This window comes from Oryctolagus cuniculus, chromosome 8 (genome assembly GCF_964237555.1).
Source record: "Oryctolagus cuniculus chromosome 8, mOryCun1.1, whole genome shotgun sequence".
NCBI lineage: Eukaryota > Metazoa > Chordata > Mammalia > Lagomorpha > Leporidae > Oryctolagus > Oryctolagus cuniculus.
In genome coordinates, this window is record NC_091439.1 from 71497036 (window position 1) to 71513954 (window position 16919).

Sequence of the window (16919 nt, forward strand, 5' to 3'; positions counted from 1 at the left end):
CTCTTTTAATTTTATCTTTAAACTTCCCTCACCTTTCTTTTATAATCTATTAAAATTATATCAAATTATCAGCACCAGAATTCCTTAAACATAGCAAATATAAAACATTAAATTTTTATAGAAAAGTTTTATTTAATAAATATAAATTTCATAAGTACAACTTTTGGATTATAGTAATTCTTCCCCCAATCCCCGCCCTAGCACCCCCAAATCATCCCACCTCCTACTCCTTCTCCCATCCCATTCTTTAAGATTCATTTTAAATTGTCTTTATATATAGAAAATCAACTCTATACTAAGTACGATTTCAACAGTTTGCATCCACACAAACACACAATGTATAAAGTACTGTTTGAAGACTAGTTTTACTGTTAATTCTCATAGTACAACACATTAAGGACAGAGATCCTCCATGGGGAGTAAGCATGGTGACTCCCGTTGTTGATTTAACAACTGATACTCTTATTTATGACGTCAGTGATCACCCGAGGCTCTTGTTGTGAGCTGCCAAGGCAATGGAAGCCTCTTGAGTCCACAAACTCTGATATTATTTAGACAGGGCCATAATCAAAGTGGAAGTTCTTTCCTCCCTTCAGGGAAAGGTACCTCCTTCTTTAATGGCCCTTCTTTCCACCGGATTTCACTCACACAGAGATCTTTCAAAAACATAGAAAATATAAAGCATTAAATTTACAAGATTTCACTAAGTTCTAATAATTTCCAAATATGGCAGAGCAACAGAATTAGGAAGGGATTGATAAAACTGAAGATCCTAGGTACCACTCCCAGCCATTATCATTTAGGAGGTACAGCCTAGAATCTAACATTAACAAGGTCCCTACATATTTCTGATGTGTTACAATATTGACAATTTAGTTCAATTTCTTTATGATACAAATAAAAAAATAAAATAAAACAAATAAATGGAGACCTTTTGCACACACATGTGTCTGCATGTATTGTGATTGTCATGCTGCTCCACTGGAATTCTAGTTTCTAAAGCTGCTTCATCTCCCTGTGCATTGTCTCCATGGCCCACTTCCACCTATGTCTTTGGGCAGTTCCATCTTCAAGGCTTGCACAAACTCTTTCTCACCTGCAATGGCCTCTCATTTCCTTTCTGCCAAATCAAAAACTCTCAGGTACCTATCTACTGTGATGCCTTCTCCAGTATCACATTCAAGCAACCATCATTCCTCACCAAATTTCTTGTTGAACCATTCATATTTCACAGTGAATCATATATACCTACCATGAAGGTTATTTGCAGATAATGTCACATTCCACTTTGGCTTGTGTTACTATTAGATCTATTAAAATGCTACCATTAGTGAAGTAATGGCAAATAACTCCTTGTTTATCCTAGGAAGATGTTTTAACTGTCAGACAACTGGCTCAAGGCAGTGATGATGTAGTCTGAAAGTTCCCTAGCAACTCAATTTCTTAGAAAAGTGAGTCTCAAATTTCAGTGTATAGGCAAATCACTTGCAACTAGGAATTTAGTCTGGTCTAGTGGTGTTGGATTATACTCATGTATCTCTCATCAAACTTTAAATCTCATGAAGAATTCTATACATTCCCCATATATCTATATAGAATTTTCTATATTCCCCATAGCATTTGTTATATCATACAGTTAATAAGTGGTTAATAAATATTTGAGGTTAATAAATAAGTGTGTCAAAAACTGCTGTCTTTCTGATTTTAAAATCTCTTCCTAAAGAACACTGAAAGCAGAACAGCTTGATTAGGAGAAATCTGAAATGCACCATGGGAAAGTATTATTCTTGTTTTTGCTACAAATGAAAAATAAGAAAATAGAAAAACATGTCATTCTCATAAAAAGACCACCACAATATGTAAGGAACAGGTTTTCTTTTGCTATATTAGCTTCAGTTCACATAACTATTTTTATGAAACTTGAAAATTAAATTACTAAAAACTTACAAAATCAACTCTACTAGATTTTGGAATGTAGAGTAATGTCCATCCCTGAAAGATGAAAAACTATAAGAAAAGTGCTCTTATCCCAACCCACTTAGGATTTAACTAACATATTTGCGTGTCAGACAATCCCGAACCTTATGAAAGAGCTTTGATAGAACCATTTGTAAAGGAGTTTCCCTATTGTCATGTTGCTCAGCATCTTGCAACTTTTCTGCAAACCTCCTATTGCCATCTTTGACTGCCTGAGTTTCAATGGATCAACAAAGTAGTCAACTGTGGGGTATGCAACAAGGATGCATCATCTTTGAACCTATGGTAGTAGTTAGTAGAAGGCACTTAACTCCCTCCCATTACTCCTATGTTTTTGTTTGGCAATAAATTAGATACTTCTGGAGATGCACTCTTTGGTAATCATTTAGATCAGTGAGTGTTGTAGATTTAACCAAGAATTTCTTCCTTTGAATGAAGGTTCAAAGTTTCAGTTGCTACGATTACAAGTCTTAATCTTCTCAGCATATGAATGTATGACTGTATCAGTTTCACTTGAATTGACCTACTAATACCATTTGACACTTGAATAAACAACGAGGTTATGGTTGTACATTTACAGAATTTGCTTATGCTCCTCACTATAATGATTAAATTTTGGCCACAGATTTTGTTTTAAATGGGAAACATTTATTTTTCTAGTTTATTAGAGAGCTTATATCTCTTGCTTATATTCACCATATTAATTATTATGGACAACATATCTGAGATATAGGTTGTATTATTACCTTAATTTTATGATAACTGCATTTAGTCTGTTTTATGTTTGTCTCTGATATCAATGTTAGGGCAGTATGCATCCTGGTAAATGTGTCTACAACTTTCCTGCTTTTTCATGCTGTAATCCTAATACTTTGGCCATATTTGACAATAGCACCCCCTGTGAACTGTACTTATCTCCAGGGACATGCTGACTTTTATAGGTCTTCTAGGTGTGAAGTTACAGCCCACATTTATTATCTCCAGTAACCATTAGCGTTAGGCTGTGGTTGAACATGTCCCAGGTGGGATTTCATTCTTACCATTCAATGATGAGGCCCATTCCTGCAGGTGCATGTGACCTGCTATCAGAGAGATTCAATCTTCTTCCCCTCCCACTTCCCCTGTTTTCTTTCAGCCCTGACAAAGAAATTCTCTCTTGTTCATACAGGAATTTCATGTTCTCAAAGGCAGGCAGGAGTGTCAGAAGGAAGAGTCGAGAACCTGGGAGGCAGCATGGACGGTGGCGTGGAGCACAGACTGCAGCAAGGTGGCCAGTGTAGTCTCGGGCTCTGTCACGAACAGCTGGGTATTGTGGGAAAGTCACTTTACCTTTTGAGTCTCAGTTGCTGCATCTGTAACACGGGGGTAAAAAGAGAATTTGCCTCCTAGAGTTGTTCTTATCATGACATTAATTGGGAGTGGTAAAGCTGTTAGCAGGATGACTAGCACAGGGAATGACACATAAACAAGCATCAGGCTGGCGAGGGATTGGAATCCACAGTCATCGGTTCTTAACTAAGATTTTCATGACCATTCTCAGGCACTTCTTTCCAATTAGAGGCTGCCACATTTATGTGCAATGAAGAGCAAAGCATTCATATTGTAAGTTGGGGGTGCTTAGGCAGAATTTATGTCCTGCTTCTTTGAGTTCCTGCATTTTATAGGTATCCAGAATTATCCAAAAGCTGTCAAGGCCTTCGCCTGATGGTCTCAGGATACTTAGCATTTGGTTTGGTTCCCCATGGACGAGGATCTAAAAGCAGTGGAGGCTGGATCCCCTGGTAACTCAGCCTAATGTCCTGCCATCACGGATCCCTCTGACCGCTTTGTGACCGCAGCACAATCATTCATGTAAACTCTTTTCATGTTATGATTTTAACAGCTGGATCCCCAAGCCTCTGATCTCTAAGGCAGGAGCTGAGGCGTGTGGTGTCAAATACAGTTCACTATGGTAGGTCTGAAACCTTTATGGGACCGGCTACGTGACTTCATTCCCAAGTTCAGGGGATTTATACTAAACTGATGAAGATGTTTGTGCATAATCCACATAAATTCTGTCTAATTTATATTAGCTGAAAAAGCTTTTACAAAGTACATTGTGCTCTGAATATTATCCTGACCTGGATGAATTATTCCCCAGATTGAAGAACTACTACCGGTGATCTTTGAGGAAAATTAGAAAACAGGCCTGATAACAAGTAAATGGTTCTTTGTCTAGTATTTTCTAGACCACTGGATCCCTTGAAAACACCTGAAGTTGCTGTCTCTTGCAAGTTTGTTGGATTTGCCTACAATACTCTGCTATGCATGCACACTTTACCAAGTGTTTGAGGTATTTGATAGCACATACAAATTTTTTAACTTTTATTTGATAAATATAAATTTCCAAAGTACAGCTTTTGGATTACAGTGGCTTCCCCCCCATAACTTTCCTCCCACCCCCAACCCTCCCATCTCCCGCTCCCTCTCCCATTCCATTCACATCAAGATTCATTTTCAATTCTCTTTATATACAGAAGATCAATTTATTATATATTAAGTAAAGATTTCAACAGTTTGCACCCACACAGAAACACAAAGTGTAAAATACTGTTCCAGTACTAGTTATAGCATTACTTCACATTGGACAACACATTAAGGACAGAGATCCTATATGGGGAGTAAGTGCACAGTGACTCCTGTTGTTGACTTAACAAATTGACACTCTTGTTTATGGCATCAGTAATCACCCTAGGCTCTTGTCATGAGTTGCCAAGGCTATGGAAGCCTTTTTGAGTTGGCCAACTCTGATCTTATTTAGACAAGGTCATAGTCAAAGTGGAAGTTCTCTCCTCCCTTCAGAGAAAGGTACTTCCTTCTTTGATGGCCCTTTCTTTCCACTGGGATCTCACTCACAGAGATCTTTCATTTAAGTCCTCTCTTCTCTTCTCTTCTCTTTTCTTTTCTTCTCTTTTCTTTCTTTCTCTCTTTCTCTCCTTTTTTTTTTTTTTTTTTTTTGCCAGAGTGTCTTGGCTTTCCATGCCTAATAACTCTCATGGGCTCTTCAACTAGATCCGAATGCCTTAAGGGCTGATTCTGAGGCCAGAGTGCTGTTTAGAACATCTGCCATTCTATGAGTCTGCTGACACACAAACTTTTAAAATGTATATGTGAAACATTTTTGCTTTCACAGTTCTGTAGATGGACTGGAGCCAACTGAGAGGTTCCTCCATTGGGTTTCTCATGAGGCTGCAGCAGGTGCTGCCGGGCTGGAGAGTGGAGACAGTTTATCTGCATGGTTTGTGTGTAAGCTGGAATAGATGGGACAGCAGGGAGTGATGGCTCTGTGCCTTTCCACGTGGATTTCTGTTTGTCAAGCGTGGGGTTTCTCACTGCCTGGCAGTGTCAGCATGGTTAGACTAAGGCCGCTTCCTCTGCTCTGAAGTAGAGCTGCAGTCATTTTTGATTTAGCATGTCAGTATGAGAGCATGAAGTGGTGGCTCTATAACATCCAATGGGACATTGAATTTGATAATATCAGAGGATTATGGGTAATTGAAGAAAAATTTGACTTCAAAAACTTTATATCTCTAGACTAACATTCACATTTATACTGAGTACAGAAGTCTTGCCTCAGTTTATTGAAGTCAGTAAGTTGTGTATGTTGCTTTCTGAGGGCTGTAGTTCCTAGATTCTCTCAGACCTGGAGAACACATCTCTCTCTGTCTCTCTGTCTCTCTCTCTCTCTTTTTTTTTTTTTTGACAGGCAGAGTTGTCAGGGAGAGAGAGAGAGAGAAAGGTCTTCCTTTGCTGTTGTTCACCCTCCAATGGCCGCCGTGGCTGGCGCGCTGCAGCCAGCGCACCGCACTGATCCAAAGCCAGGAGCCACGTGCTTCTCCTGGTCTCCCATGGGGTGCAGGACCCAAGCACTTGGGCCATCCTCCACTGCACTCCCTGGCCACAGCAGAGAGCTGGCCTGGAAGAGAAGCAACCGGGATAGAATCTGGTGCCCCGACTGGGACTAGAACCCAGTGTGCCAGCGCCGCAAGGCGGAGGATTAGCCTAGTGAGCCGCGACGCCGGCCTCTCTCTGTCTCTCACACACACACAGACAGAGACACACACACATATTCACATCTCCATCTATTTCTGTGTCTATCATACAGCTTCAAAAGCCATTATTCTATTCCTATATTTCAAATTTCTAAAAAGATTTTATTTATTTGAGAGGCAGAGCTACAGACAGAGAGAGGGAGAAACAGAGAAAGGTCTTCCATTCACTGGTTCACTCCCAGTCACAGTGGCTGGAGCTGGGCCCATCTGAAGCCAAAAGCCAGGAGCTTCTTCTGGGTCTCCCACGCAGGTGCAAGGCCATCTTCTGCTGCTTTCCCAGGCTATAGCTGAGGGCTGGATTGGAAGAGGTACAGCTGGAACACGAACCAGCGCCCATATGGGATGCCAGTGCTGCAGGTAGAGGGTTCGCCTACTACGCCACAGGGACAGCTCCTGCATTTCCGATTTCAATGTAACACTTCAGCTTTCAACTTAGTTTTCTCACTTTTTGTATTTGTAACTCCCACATCTGACAGCCTTAACTCTAGTCCCACTGTCTTTAGTACGTTCGTTTGATCAGCCTCCTAATATATAATGATCTTGAAGGCTGGAGCTCTCAATGCCTGAATGGATGTTCTCCTCACTGCACTCAACTCAGCTCCAGCCCCCACCTCTGCCCAGCACACTCCACCCTAGGCTCCCCTAGATCTCTCTCTTTCCTCTCAACATCTCCTTCACCAATTGTGTAGATGTGCACCTTGCTCAGCTCCAGTCCGTGGATTTTGAACTGAATTGTTCAGGAAGTAAAGAGAAATAGGGGAGAGAAAGGAGAAGGGAAACAGCAGAAATAGGAAAGAAAGGGAGACGAGCCAAAGGTGGGGAAGGGAAGGAGGAAAACAGGGAAGAAGCTGGATGCTGCAACTTTGTAATAAGCCCGACGATGGCTTTGTTCCCTTGGTAGCATCAGAGGAGTTGTGTAAATCTGCAAGGCTAAACACTCTGTTCATGAAAGGAAGAAGTCCCTCCTGTCTTCTGCCTCCCATTGTTCAGGCACCCTTATGGGGCACTTCCAGTTGTGTCACCTGGTCTTTGCAAAACACTCCCTAGGGAAGCTGGAGGCCCATGGTTCTGGTCATGATGGTGGGTAGTGGTGTGTGGGAGGTCTCTCTTCCTTAGGATGCCCTGTGCTGGCAGAAAATGGACTCCATGACACCCAGGGCATTGACAGGTACATAGGGCAACTATATGAATGTGGAGTAATTATTAAAGTTGTCGCTCCCCGTCTTTGTGGAGGAATGACACAGGACCCTGCGTTGTTCTTTTGTCTGCTCGGCCCTCCGCAGGTTTGCTGCTGGTTCTTCCTGGGTTGGCTACCGTCCCTTCCACCTCCATGGAAGGGCGGTTCCCCCTAGCCACTTTCCCCACTTCTGCGGGGGAGCGGCACACTGCCGGCCGGCTCTCTCGGGGGCTGCACAGGTGTTCCCTCAGATGTTCCTGGTGCATGTTGTCTTTCTCCTCCTTTATAGTCCTCTTCCACCAATCCCAACTCTGCTACCCACACGCCGAGTACGCTGCTCTCCTCCAATCAGGAGCAGGTCATGCTGCTTATTGGTTGAACTGGAGGCAGCTGTGTAGAAGTTGTTTCCTCCTCTCCCAGCGCCATATTGTGGGAGAGCAGATGCATAAAATAAGTCTTAATTCCAGTAACTTAGTCTAGTCCGAGTTGCTCCCCACAGATCCCCCTTTCTTTTTATTTTTGGCGTTGATACGCGCCTGTCTTCGGTGCCCCGCGGCACACACTCTGCTCTGCTTGCTAGAGTTGCCCACAGGTGCTTACAAGCCCTACCAATCAGGCAAACCGAATCCGGGTCCTCTCTTCGCCATGTTGTGAGGAGGTTTTTAGGCACTGATGCATGCCTGTGTTCGGTGCCCTGCAGCGCATGCTCTGCTCTGCTAGAACTGCCTGCAGGTGCTTACAAGCCCTATCAATCAGGCAAACTGAATCCAAGCCCTCTCATTGCCGTCTTGTGGGGAGACTTATTGGTGTTGATAACGTGCCTGTCTTCGGTGACCTGCAGCCGCCAGCAGGTGCTTATCGTCTTACTAATCAGGCAGACCGAATCCAAGCTCTCTCATTGCCATGTTGTGGGGAGGCCTTATTTTTTCTATTTCTCTATCTCTGGACATTCCTATCTCTCCTATTTTACTACTATCTGCCAGCATTCCTATTTCTCTCATCTTACTTCTAAACTTCTGTTTCTCTTATCCCTGCGGCATCCCGGCGTCCGCCCCGAGGCTGCTTCTCAACGCCTCGCCCTGCGCCCTGCGTTTCCTATTCGCGCCCCGTGCGCTCTCCCCACTTGTGCCCCACGCGCTCTCTCTGCGCACGGCAGCTTCCGCGAATCACACAGCCTAGCTCACGTTTCTGCCACCGGTATTCAGTCTAAGTTCCCCGGGCTAACCTGGCGAATTCAACCTAGCTCACGTCTGTGCCTTTCGGTTTGGCTTCCCGTCTTTTGCTCCCCGGGCTAATCTGACAGATTCCAACCTAGCTCACGCGTCTCCGCCTCTGGTTTAGCTTTTCGCCTTTTGTTCCCCGGGGCTGACTTGAAGAATTCCAACCTGGCTTACGTCTCTGCCTCAGCCTGCCCCTGCGGCTTCAATTTCCCTAACATATTTTTCTCTACCCGGTATGTTTCCCTAACTATTCTTCCAACAATATTCCCCTCTCATTTCTCCTGGATTCTCCCCACAGTCCATATCCAAGTCTGTTTGTTCTAGCTTTCACTTTCGCTTTCGACCTTAGAGATTTCTCCCAGCTTCCCCCTGTAGTCCGTATCCGAGTCTATGCCTAGGCTTTCAATCCCAACTTCTTCCGGCACTTTTTCCGTCCGGCTTTTCCCTAGGCTCTTTGCTAGTCTCTCTCTCCGGTATTTTCCCACTTCTTCCCGCTTCTTCCCTCCTAGGTTTCCTATCCGAGTCACGGCACCATTATGTCGCTCCCCCTCTTCGTGGAGGAACAACACTAAACCCTGCCTAGGCTTCCTATCTGAGTCACGGCACCATTATGTCGCTCCCCCGCGGAAGTGGGGAAAGTGGCAGGGGGAACCGCCCTTCCACAGAGGTGGAAGGGACGGTAGCCAACCCGGGAAGAACCAGCAGCAAACCCGGGGAGGGCCGAGCAGACGAAAGAACAGCGCAGGGTCCTGTGTCGTTCCTCCACGAAGACGGGGAGTGACATAATGGTGCCGTGACTCAGATAGGAAGCCTAGGCAGGGTTTAGTGTCGTTCCTCCACGAAGAGGGGGAGCGACAAAAGTGAACTGGTTCTGTCCATTTCTTTCCTGGGGGGAAAAACGCAAGTCTAATACTCTAAACTGGTGGCCAGTTGCAAATTCCCTGAAGATCAGCACACCAAGCTCTAGTTCGTATCTTGCAATTTGTCCCAGAGTTATAGTAAATATTCAGTGTTCTTTCTCTACCTCCCAATTTATTGTAGATTTTGTCTTTCTCAGAAAGCGTTTTATTTTATTTTTATTTTTAAAAGACATTTATTTATTTATTTATTTGAAAGGCAGAGTGACAAAGATAGAGGAAGACAGAATAAAAGAGAGATTTCAATCTACTAATTCATTCCTTAAATGCCCACAATGGCCAGGGGTAGGCCAGGCCAAATCCAGGAACCAGGAATTCCATCTGTACTTGGGCTGTAATCCACCACCTCCCAGGCGTGTTAGCAGGAAGCTGAGTTGTAAGCACCTGGTAGCCAGGACTGGAACCATCTATTAAATATGGCAGAGCCACATAGTTGGAAAAGCTGAAATGCCACATGAAGATCACTCATTAGTTAGGGATATTCATTTTTTGTTTTATCTGAGAAAAAGTATAAGCTTTTTCTGTGTCAGTCTTTGTCTATTTGGGTGTAATTAGTTAAATTGGCTAGCAATTCTAGCAATGCAATGTTTAAGGGACTAAAACTCTGAGTTAAATTCCCATCTTTATAGAAATACAAAATAATCATTCCATGAAAACTAAGCCACAGTGCACTTTGGTTGATATTTACCTACCCTGTATCAAAAATCAAAAATTGTAGGCCCAATAAAGTTATCACTCATCTAGAGTATTCTGTTATAAATTTGCCAAAATCATCATCATCAACAGTGGCATATTCATGTGTCCCATCTCAGACTGCTCTGCTGGGACTTTGTAAAGTGAAATCAGAAGCACCTCTTCTCCTTGGGAAGGATGCTACTCAAATATTCAACATTGGCATTGAGAGAAAGTTCAACTTCATTTGCAGCAGTAATATAGTACTTGCAAACTAGTAGAAAAATATACTGCACACCCTGAACTACTTTCCTAAATAGCTTTCAACAACAACTCTGAATCTGAATGAACATGGAGAAAAGTGATTATAATTATTCTTCAGTATCATTCATTTCTCCATAGACTGGCAATTTCCAACTAGTATGTTTTATCCCTAGGTGACACAGGGCGATGTCTAGAGACATTTTTTGTGGCCATGACTCTGTAGGATGCTACTGGCATCCAGCAGGCAGAGGTTAAGGATGCTGCTAAAAACTCTAACACAAATAATTATTCAGTGCAAAATATCAGTATATAATTAAGGAATTCTGTTGCAGATTATGGTGTTTCAAATTTCCTTCTATAATGTGACTTATTTTGTAGTTTAGACTCAAACCAAACCAAAATATAAGAAATGAAACCACTACTGGTTGTAGAAAACAGGAAGAAAAAAACCCAATTGTCATGTCTTTGATGTCAGAATGCCCCCCAAAGTGATGGATTACCCTGTGTCCATCAAAATAGTCAGACCAACCTCATTTTTACAGTTGTTTCCCTCTCCTGTGTGTGTCTAGTCTTGGTTTTCAGGATGGAGCATCAAATACCAGATGATCCTGATATCTTTATTCTTATAAACTCCATCAGCAGAAGTGATATGAATGCAGAGAGCTGCTTCTAGCCAAGAAAAAGAGGAACCCTCCAAATACACACACAAACAAAACATGTGAAGGGCAATGGTCAGCATTGGTCAGAGCCACATGTGACAAGAAGGGTATTGTAGAGACAAAGCCAAAATCTCTTGCTATCTCACAGTCTTACCAGGGGTCACAGCTGTTTTCAGAGGTGATAGATAGGACATATAGGTCCCCACACATGGGTACTTTTCCTTAGAGCTGCTCTGGGATTAGAGAATAGAATGCTGGGAGAGTGTTAGTGCACAACGCACAGGGAGGTACAACATGTACTTTATTGCTGCCTTGACAGCTTCTGTTGACTTTAGTGAGCCTCACCCTATTCTTACTCATCTGGCAAACATAAAAAAAAAAAAAAACAAAAACAAAATAAACAGTCTGGCTCACATGCTGCATTTTCATGTTTTTTTTTTTCCCCCCCTTTCTTCATCTCCCAGTATGTTCAAGTTTGGGGAGGTGGTTCAGACTCATCATCAAGACTAATGTCACCTGTTCAGGACAGAGTAACTGTCATTATGAAAAATGTACACGTATCTGGGCAGTAGATATAGGATATGGCACTTCTGAAGGATGTAGGTATTTTTCACCATGGAAGTTACAGTATTGCTGATTTAGGATGAAAATCATAAAATCATAGAAACTTTAAAAAATGATATAAAATAAAGTCACCTGGGCATGTCTGGGACCTATATCCATCAATGCAAAGTCTTTCTATCTGTTCATTTCACAGTCTTCTGGCGAACTGGAATTACAGCTCCCTCCATGTACAACATGCTATTTGAGATGATCCTTGTTTCAGTCACTGCTTCGCAGTAGTCAGCAGCAGACTGGTGGTGTTGATTGTTGTTGTTGTTGTTGTTGTTTTTGACAGGCAGAGTGGACAGTGAGAGAGAGAGAGACAGAGAGAAAGGTCTTCCTTTTTGCCGTTGGTTCACCCTCCAATGGCTGCCGCGGCCGGCGCATCACGCTGGTCCAAAGGCAGGAGCCAGGTGCTTCTCCTGGTCTCCCATGTGGGTGCAGGGCACAAGCACTTGGGCCATCCTCCACTGCACTCCCGGGCCACAGCAGAGAGCTGGCCTGGAAGAGGGGCAACCGGGACAGAATCCGGTGCCCTGACCGGGACTAGAACCCGGTGTGCCGGCACCACGGGCGGGGGATTAGCCTATTGAGCTGCTGCGCCGGCCCGGTGTTGTTATTAAGAATTAGTTTGTTGTACATAAAATTTGGCAGCCAGGGTAGGCTCTGTCAACATGGTAGTTAATTGCTCAGGCTTGAAATTTTAGTTTATAATGGTAGTTTTCATTAGTAGACAGTCATAAATTTGGGGGTAATAGAATGGGGATAAATGAAAAAGATGTAGGTAGGAATTACCAGGAAGCATGCTCTGTGTTGAAATTAAAAAAAAAAATATTCTTTTTTATCCAATGTTGTTCAGAGAGCATGAGTCTGTCCACAATGTTAAGTGCTCATTTTATATAAAACTTGTTGATTCAGGATCTACTAATGGGAAATATTCAGAAATGTCCTGGGATTAAACATCATCTAGCTGTCCATGAAGAAAGAACATTTTAGGCAAGTTCACAGCATAAACAAGATTTAAAAATGAATATTAAGTGACTTAAAACTGAATCCTTCTTCAAGAATGTAATAGATACTCATAGTATCCAAAATTGGTATGCTAATATAAAATAATCCGAAAGTCTTGCATTCAAGCAGAGATAATAACAATGTGTCTCATCAACTTCATCTACTCCAATGTTTCCTGCACTGAGTACTGCCCTAATAATGCCTACATTCTCAGCTGTGGAGCTCATGTATCACCTGGATAGCCTTTAGAGATTTTTTTTTTTTTTTTTTTGTAATAACTATGACTTTATTGCCTTGGTAAAAATATGTTCTATAGGCATTGCCAATATGTAAATACCATCCTGACTTTGTTGAGTTTACATTGGGCATATACATCATTTCTAATCTTTCTCAAAGGATGGATTCAGTTTGAATGATGTTTTCTTTTTTTTTTTTTTTAATTTTTTTTTTAACTTTTATTTAATGCATATAAATTTCCAAAGTACGACTTATGGATTACAATGGCTTCCCCCCAATACCGTCCCTCCCACCCACAACCCTCCCCTTTCCCACTCCCTCTCCCCTTCCATTCACATCAAGATTCATTTTCGATTATCTTAATATACAGAAGATCAGCTTAGTATACATTAAGTAAGGATTTCAACGGTTTGCTCCCACACAGAAACATAAAGTGAAAAATAATAGATGATTTTTTTTTAAATGATGATGAAATCAGATCAGACCTATTGTCATGTTTAATCCCAGTGAGAGTCAAGTTGGGAATTGATAATTTCTTCTTCTTCTTTTTTTTTTTTTTTTACAGAGGATCAGTTTAGTATGCATTAAGTAAGGATTTCAACAGTTTGCACCCCCATAGAAACACAAAGTGAAATATATTGTTTGAGTACTCGTTATAGCATTAAATCTCAATGTACAGCACATTAAGGATAGAGATCCTACATGAGGAGTAAGTGCACAGTGACTCCTGTTGTTGACTTTACCAATTGACACTCCTGTCTATGGCATCAGTAATCTCCCTATGCTCCAGTCATGAGTTTCCAAGGCTATGGAAGCCCTCTGAGTTCTCCGACTCTTATCTTGTTTAGACAAGGTCATAGTCAAAGTGGAGGTTCTCTCCTCCCTTCAGAGAAAGGTACCTCCTTCTTTGATGACCTGTTCTTTCCACTGGGATCTCACTCGCAGAGATCTTTTGCCAGAGTGTTTTGGCTTTCCATGCCTGAAATACTCTCATGAGCTTTTCAGCCAGCTCCGAATGCCTTTAGGGCTGATTCTGAGGCCAGAGTGCTATTTAGGACATCTGCCATTCTATGAGTCTGCTGAGTATCTCACTTCCCATGTTGGATCACTCTCCCCTTTATTTACTCCATCAGTTAGCGTTAGCAGGTGCTAGACTTGTCTATGTGCTCCCTTTGACTCCCAGTCCCTTCACCATGACCAACTGTGAACTGAAACTGATCACCTGGAACAGTGAGATGGCATTGGTACATGCCACCTCGATGGGATTGAATTGGAATCCCCTGGTATGCTTCCAACTCCACCACTTGGGGCAAGTCAGCCTGAGCATGTCCCAAATTATACATCTCTTCCCTCTCCCATTCCCACCACCATGTTCAACAGGGATCACATTTCAGTTAATTTTCAACACTTAAGAATAACTGTGCATCAATTACAGATCTAAACCAGTCATATTAAGTAGAACAGATAAAAAAACTACTAAGAGGGATAATGTATTTAGTTGTTCATTAACAGTCAGGGCTATGCTGATCAAGCCACCATTTCCCATAGTGTCCACCTCACTCCAACAGGTTTCCCTCTTGGTGTTCAGTCAGTCGTCACCGATCAGGGAGAACATATGGTATTTGTCCCTTTGGGACTGGCTTATTTCACTCAGCATGATGTGTTCCAGATTCCTCCATTTTGTTGCAAATGACTGGATTTCGTTGTTTCTTACTGCGGTATAGTATTCTAAAGAGTACATATCCCATAATTTCTTTATCCAGTCTATCGTTGATGGGCATTTAGGTTGGTTCCAGGTCTTAGCTATTGTGAATTGAGCTGCAATAAACATTAGGGTGCAGACCTCTTTTTTGTTTGCCAATTTAAATTCCTTTGGGTAAATTCCAAGGAGTGGGATGGCTGGGTCGAACGGTAGGGTTATCTTCAGGTTTCTGAGGAATCTCCAGACTGACTTCCATAGTGGCTTGACCAGTTTGCATTCCCACCAACAGTGTGTTAGTGTCCCTTTTTCCCCACATCCTCGCCAGCATCTGTTGTTGCTAGATTTCTGCATGTGAGCCATTCTAACCGGGGTGAGGTGAAACCTCATTGTGGTTTTGATTTGCATTTCCCTGATTGCTAATGACCTTGAACATTTTTTCATGTGCCTGTTGGCCATTTGGATTTCCTCTTTTGAAAAATGTCTATTGAGGTCCTTGGCCCATCTCTTAAGTGGGTTGTTGGTTTTATTTTTGTGGAGTTTCTTGATCTCTTTGTAGATTCTGGTTATCAACCCTTTGTCTGTTGCATAGTTTGCAAATATTTTTTCCCATTCTGTCGGTTGTCTTTTCACTCTCCTGACTGTTTCTTTTGCAGTACAGAAACTTCTCAATTTGATGCAATCCCAATAGTTGATTTTGGCTTTGACTGCCTGTGCCTCCCGGGTCTTTTCCAGAAATTCTTTGCCTGTGCCAATATCTTGAAGGGTTTCTCCAATGTTCTCTAGTAACTTGATGGTGTCAGGTCGTAGATTTAGGTCTTTAATCCATGTTGAGTGGATTTTTGTGTAAGGTGTAAGGTAGGGGTCTTGCTTCATGCTTCTGCACGTGGAAATCCAATTTTCCCAGCACCATTTATTGAATAGACTGTCCTTGCTCCAGGAATTAGTTTTAGATCCTTGATCAAATATAAGTTGGCTGTAGATGTTTGGGTTGATTTCTGGTGTTTCAATTCTGTTCCATTGGTCTATCCATCTGTTTCTGTACCAGTACCATGCTGTTTTAATTACAACTGCCCTGTAGTATGTCCTGAAATCTGGTATTGTGATGCCTCCGGCTTTGTTTTTGTTGTACAAGATTGCTTTAGCTATTCGAGGTCTCTTGTGCCTCCATATAAATTTCAGCACCATTTTTTCCAGATCTGAGAAGAAGGTCTTCGGTATCTTGATTGGTATTGCATTGAATCTGTAAATTGCTTTTGGGAGAATGGACATTTTGATGATATTGATTCTTCCAATCCATGAGCATGGAAGATTTTTCCATTTCTTGGTATCCTCTTCTATTTCTTTCTTTAAGGTTTTGTAATTTTCATCGTAGAGATCTTTAACGTCCTTGGTTAAGTTTATTCCAAGGTATTTGATTGTTTTTGTAGCTATTGTGAATGGGATTGATCTTAGAAGTTCTTCCTCAGCCATGGCATTGTCTGTGTATACAAAGGCTGTTGATTTTTGTGCATTGATTTTATACCCTGCTACTTTGCCAAAATCTTCTATGAGTTCCAATAGTCTCTTAGTAGAGTTCTTTGGGTCCCCTAAATACAGAATCATGTCATCTGCAAAGAGGGATAGTTTGAGTTCTTCCTTCCCAATTTGTATCCCTTTAATTTCTTTTTCTTGCCTAATAGCTCTGGCTAGAACCTCCAGAACTATATTGAATAGCAGTGGTGAGAGTGGGCATCCCTGTCTGGTTCCAGATCTCAGTGGAAATGCTTCCAACTTTTCCCCATTCAATAGGATGTTGGCTGTGGGTTTTTCATAGATTGCTTTGATTGTATTGAGGAATGTTCCTTCCAAACCCAGTTTGCTTAGAGTTTTCATCATGAACGGGTGTTGTATTTTATCAAATGCTTTCTCGGCATCTATTGAGAGAATCATATGGTTTTTCTTCTGCAGTCTGTTAATGTGGTGTATCACATTGATTGTCTTGCGCACATTAAACCATCCCTGCATACCAGGGATAAATCCCACTTGGTCTGGGTGGATGATCTTTCTGATGTGTTGTTGCATTCTATTGGCGAGAATTTTATTGAGGATTTTTGCATCTATGTTCATCAGGGATATTGGTCTGTAATTCTCTTTCAGTGCTGCATCTTTTTCCGGCTTAGGAATTAAGGTGATGCTGGCTTCATAGAAAGAATTTGGGAGGACTCCCTCTTCTTCGATTGTTCTGAATAGTTTGAGAAGAATTGGAGTTAGTTCTTCTTTAAACGTCTGGTAGAATTCGGCAGTGAATCCATCTGGTCCTGGGCTTTTCTTTGTTGGGAGGGCCTTTATTACTGTTTCAATTTCTGTCTCAGTTATGGGTCTGTTTAGGTTTTCGATGTCTTCCTGGTTC